At 35.9% G+C, this 6,346-nt stretch overlaps 1 pseudogene; it reads right to left on the bottom strand.

Moving 5' to 3' along the window:
- Nucleotides 1-573: 573 nt before the first annotated feature.
- Nucleotides 574-5,777, bottom strand: LOC134390910 (dual specificity protein phosphatase 12-like; annotated as a pseudogene).
- Between the last annotated feature and the right edge of the window lie 569 nt (nucleotides 5,778-6,346).

The raw sequence follows: 6,346 nt of genomic DNA, 5'->3' as shown, positions 1-6,346 counted from the left end.
GGTGCTAAAAGTTTGATCCCAATCCTCAACCATTAGCCTTATAATTTCGCCAACACCTTTCCCTGCTGATAGAAGACAGAGACTGATAGAAGTTCAGAGGTTGGTGCTCTAAGGCTGATATAAAATATGAATCTATGACTATGATCTCCTACTATGATGGTGATACCAGTTTCACAGTTTAGGACAATTCTGCAGAACAAGAAGAACGTTGCTCAAAATGGTTCCTAGCAAAGTCATTAGTCACACTTAAGCTGAATTTTCAAAAAGAAAAAACTTTAGTGATAAAGAAGACTAGTGGTTGCCATGGGTTCAAGGTAGGGGGAGAACATGAAAATAAAGGGATAGCATGCAGGAGTTTTTTGGAGTGATGGAACTGCCCATATGATGCTGACAACACCAAGTCAGGAGTTAAGATCCCCTTACTGGTCATCTTTATATGGGGAAAAAAAGAAAAGAAAGAAAACATAGGGCAATAGCTATATATAACATTGGATTTGGCAATGATTTCTTGGATATGACACTAAAGGCACAGGCAACAAAAGAAAAAATAGATAAATTGGACTTCATGAAATTTTAGTTTTGTGCATCAAAAGACACTAACATCACTCCCAACAAAATGGATTCTATCCACTGTATAGATTCAATGAAATTAGATATATATTAAGCCTGACTCCCTGTGGTAAGCACGAAAGGTGTCATTCTTTTGTAGGCCAAGGCTATAGGACCACTTCCTTCCTTATAATTCAAAATACTAGAACTTCAAAATAAGGATCACCCTCAACCTCCAAACAAACAAAACCATTAATGACTTCCAAAAGAATGAAAAAATAGATGAAATGTGCAGTATTTCTTAAAGGACAAAATAATATAACATTGATTATGCTACTTCAATTTTCAATAACCTTTATGATCTGATTACTTTTAAGAATATACATTCTTCTAGAAAGCAGAACCGAATTTGGGATTTCTGTATAACTCAGACAAATTCTTCCTACAGAAATATAAGAAACTGAAACTTTAAGTACTTTTCAGCTACCGAGACAAGATAAAATCTCCAAGGATATTAAAATATTTTACCTGCACTTTCTACATTTGAAGAGAATCTCATCTTTCAATCCTTGAAAATGGTGGTTGGGTCAACAGCAAAGCGTTCTTGAGATAAATTCTGCAATTCTATATGACATAACTAAAATGTATCCTTTTGTCAAAATCAACTTGGCATTTAGATAATGTCAAATCGAGGCAACATGTGCCAACCCCCAAAATTAAAAAAACCCAAACTTCAGTATTGATAAATCAGGATGAGGTAGGAGAGCATAGTGATTAAGCTCTTGGGTTCTAGGCACAGACTGCTTGAGTTCAAATCCCAACTCTGCCATTTGCAAGCCATGTGGCCTTGAATAAGTTGTTTCACATTAAACCTCAGTTTTTAAAGGAAAAAATAGTATCTGTCTCATGAGATTGCTGGAAAAGTGAGACAATGCACTTGAGGCACTTAATGTCAGAGTAAATGATAACATCTAGAAAAGATAACTAGAAAGGACATCTAGAAAAGGCCCGATACATACTAGCAATTATTATTACTTACCTGGATGATTCTCTATAACCTTTTGTAAACAGTCATTGCTTATAAGTTACACTAGAGGTATTCACTTCATATCCCATTGCCTGGTATAATTTCAGTTTTCACTCAAACCCTACATTTGTTCTGTAATGATAAGCAAATATAAAGTTCAATTTACTTTACATAAAATCACATCACAAAACCAGAATTATTACTATAACAAAGAACTCACCATCTGGCTTTATAGACTGGAAATTTTCATAGGCTTTTTCAAAGGTATGTTGTTCAGTCTTCTTTATAAAAGCAGTCCCTGCAGTGACACTTCAACTGACTCCTACATGGGTGAAAAGAGACCTTTAAAATAAAATAGCAAATAACAATTAAGGAAAAAATACAAATCCCTATTAATAGTAAAGTTCAGGTCCACTTATAATTCTACTGAAATAAACCCTTTGCCTCTGAAATATGACCAATTTTTTTTTTAAAAAGATACTATCAACAGAGTGAAAAGGCAATCACAGAATGAAAGAAAATATTTGCAAATTATACATCTGATAAGGGATTAATATGCAGAATATATTTTTTAAATTCCTACAACTCAACAAAAAACCAAAAAAAAAAAAAACAACAAAAGAAAACTACAGGCCAATATCATTGATGAATATAGATGCAAAAATCCTCAATAAAACTCTTGCTAATAGAATACAGCAACACATACATAAAATTATATACTATGATCAAATGGGATTCATCCCAGGGATGCCAGGTTGGTTCAACATATGGGAATCAATATATGTGGTACAACATATCAATAAAATCAAACACAAAAACCATGTGATCATCTCTATAGACGCTGAAAAAGCATTTGGCAAAATCCAACATTCATTCAGTCATGGTAAAGACTCTGTACAAATTGGGCATAGAAGGAAAGTATCTCAACAAAAAGCCATATATGACAAACCCACTGCAAATATCATCATGAATGGACAAAAATTGAAAACCTTTCCCTTTAGAACAAGAACAAGACAAGGATGCCCACTCTCACCACTCCTTTTCAATATAGTGTTGGAAGTACTAACCAGAGCAATCAAGGAAGAGAAGAAAATAAAGGGCATCCAGATTGGAAAAGATGAAGTCAAACTGTCCCTGTTTGCAGATGACATGATCCTGTATGTAGAAGAGCCTCAAGACTCTACAAAAAAACTCTTAGAGTTAATTAATGATTTTAGCAAAGTTGCAGGACACAAAATCAACAGGCAAAAATTAGTAGCACTTCTATATTCTAACAATGAACTGACAGAAAAAGAAATCAAGAAAGCTTGCCCATTTACAATAGCCACCAAAAAAATAAAATACCGAGGAAAAAATTTAACCAAGGATGTGAAAAATCTCTATGATGAGAACTCCAAACGACTATTGAGAGAAATTAAAGAGGACCCAAAAAGACAGAAAGCTATCCCATGCTCTTAGATTGGAAGAATTAAAATTGTGAAAATGTCCATACTGTCCAAAGTGATCTACAGATTCAATGCAATCCCCATCAAAATTCCAATGACAGGGGCTGGCCCGTGGCTTACTCAGGAGAGTGTGGTGCTGATAACACCAAGGCCAATGGTTTGGATCCCTATATAAGGATGGCTGGTTAGCTCACTTGGGAGAGTGTGGTGCTGACAACACCAAGTCAAGGGTTAAGATCCCCTTACCAGTCATCTTTAAAAAAAAAAATTCCAATGACATTTTTCTCAGTATTGGAAAAAAAAAATCCTAACATTCATATGTAAGAACAAATAGCCAAAGCAATCCTGAGCAAGAAAACTAAAGCTGGAGGCATAACACTACCTTACTTTAAGCTATACTACAAAGCAATAGTAACCAAAGCAGCGTGGTACTGGCAGAAAAACAGACACACAGACCAACGGAACAGAATAGAGAATCCAGAAATCAACCCATGCACATACAGCCATCTGATCTTTGACAAAGCCTCCAAGACCACACACTGGGGAAGAGACTGCCTCTTCAGTAAATGGTGCTGGGAAAATTGGACATTCATATGTAGAAGAATGAAACTAGACCCATACCTCTCACCATTTACCAAAATCAAGTCAAAATGGATTAAAGAATTAAATATACATCCTGAGACAATAAAACTCCTTAAAGAAAACATAGGGGAAACACTCTGGGAAGTAGGATTTGGTACAGATTGTATGAATGTGACCCCAAAAGCACAGGAAACCAAAGGAAAAATAAATGGGATTATATCAAACTAAAAAATTTCTACACAGCAAAAGAAACAACAGAGCAAAAAGACATCCAACAGAGTGGGAGAAAATATTTGCAAAATATACATCTGAGAAAGGACTAAGAACCAGAATATACAAGGAACTCAAACAACTTAGCAAAAAAACAAGTAACCCAATTAAAAAAATGAGCAAAGGAACTGAATAGGCATTTCTCAAAGGAAGATATATGAATGGCCAATAGACACATGAAAAACTGTTCAACATCACTCAGCATTTGGGAAATGCAAATCAAAACCACTTTGAGATATCATCTCACTCCAGTTAAGATGGCTAATATCCAAAAGACTGAGAATGATAAATGCTGGCGAGGATGCAGAGAAAAAGGAACCCTCCTGTACTGTCAGTGGGACTATAAAATGGTGCAGCCTTATGGAAAACACTATGAAGGTTCCTCAAACAATTACAGATAGATCTACCATATGACCCAGCTATCCCACTGCTGGGTATATACCCAGAGGAACGGAAATCATCATGTCAAAGGGATACCTGTACTCCCATGTTCATTGCAGTGCTATTTACAATAGCCAAGAGTTGGAACCAGCCCAAATGCCCATCATCAGATGCGTGGATGAGGAAACTGTGGTACATCTACACAATGGAATACTACCCTGCTATAAAAAAAAATGAAATACTGCCGTTCACAGCAACATGGATGGACTTAGAATTATATTAAATGAAACAAGCCAGGCACAAAAAGAGAAATACCACATGTTCTCACTTATTTGTGGTAACTAATAAAAATAAATAAGTAAATAAACAAATGAACAGAGGGGTGGGGAAAGAAGGCACAACAATCACAATAATTCCTCGATTTTGTTAAGACATGTGAACAGATATGATATTGATGGGGGGAGGGGAGAGAGGAATTGATAAAGGGACACAAAAATCAATTTTATTCTATATTGATAAATTAAAATAAAATAAGAAATAAAAAATAAATTCCTACAACTCAACAACAAAAAAACAAAAAACCCAACTAAAAAATGGGCAAAGGACCTGAATAGACATATCCAAAGAAGATACAAATGGCCAGTGCTCAACATCTAGTCATTAGGAAAACACAAATCAAAACCACAGTTAGATATCACTTCACACCCATTAGGATGACTATTATTTTAAAAAAAAAAAACAGAAAATAATGAGAGTTGGCAAAAACGTGGAGAAAATGGAACCCTTGTGCATTGCTGGTGGGAATGTAAAATGGTGCAGCCACTGTGGAAAACAGTATGGTAATTTCCTCAAAAATAAAAAATATATAATTACCATATGTTCCTGCAATTCCCCTTCTAGGTATATACCTAAAAGAGTTGAAAGGGGGGCCTCAAAAAGATATTCATACACCCATGGTCATGGCAGCATTACTCACGATAGCCAGAAAGCAGAAGCAACCCAACCTAAGGATAAATGGATAAACAAAATGGGGTAAATACGTATAATGGAATATTATTCAGTCTTAAAAAGGAAGGAAATTCTGACACATGCTACAGCACGGATGTTCCTTGAGCACATCATGCTAAGTAAAATAAGCCAGTCACAAAGGACAAATATTGTATGATTCCACTTACGTGATATACCCAGAGTAGTTAAATTCATAGAGAAAGCAGAATGGTGGTTGCAGGGGCTGAAAGATGGGTAGTTGTTTTATGTGTACATTGTTTTGGATTGGAAAGATAAAAAAGCGCTGGAGGAGTATGGCCACTGAACTGTACACTTAAAAATGGTTAAAATGCTAGATTTTATGGATTTTTTTTACCACACACACACACACAGGATCAATGTGCCATGCCTGGAATTTGGAATGGAAGATACCAAAAAGCTTTACTGAGTAAGTGATTACACAGGTACACTTTGAATAAGTCAGGTATGAGTGAAGAAGATAGAGTGATGATGGCTGTAGCTTTCAGCTGCAGCATCTTCTGACAAGTTAGGACAGCATACTTGTTGAAGTTTTCTGTCTTTCTAGTTTCATTGGAAATAAATGGTCTCTATATCATTGGAGAGTTTTATTAACTAGAGTTTATTGGGTTCACTAAAATAGTCCCATTATTTAAGCACTCAAAAATCTCTTCGGCCACAGACATGTCAACTACATCACCGAACAGAACTCTGTCAAGGATGCTCTGTAGATAACTTCTTAGCACAAGGAATTCATTCTCCTGAGAACACACTGAGCCTCCACATGGCCCTTAAAAAGACACTGACCTCTTTGAAACTGGGACTGCAAGATCCAGTGAACTGGGGGCGACTCCCAGTTGCACAAATTCTTCTGAACTCTGGTTCTCAGAAATACTAAATGAAGGAATCATCGGAAGACTCAAAATAGAATCTGTCACATTACACTGCTATGAGATAATGCATGATCTTGCACAGGCATTAAGAAGAAGGAAGACAGATAATCTGGGGCTCTGGTTAACGTGATTTATTGGCTTCCAGAGACTCAAAGACTATAGAAACAATTCTCCTTTTCTATAAGAATATATTA

This window comes from Cynocephalus volans, chromosome 1 (assembly GCF_027409185.1).
Source record: "Cynocephalus volans isolate mCynVol1 chromosome 1, mCynVol1.pri, whole genome shotgun sequence".
In the NCBI taxonomy this organism is placed as follows: domain Eukaryota; kingdom Metazoa; phylum Chordata; class Mammalia; order Dermoptera; family Cynocephalidae; genus Cynocephalus; species Cynocephalus volans.
The sequence above is the reverse complement of the archived record's forward strand: the minus strand, read 5'-3'. Positions and strand labels throughout refer to the sequence as shown.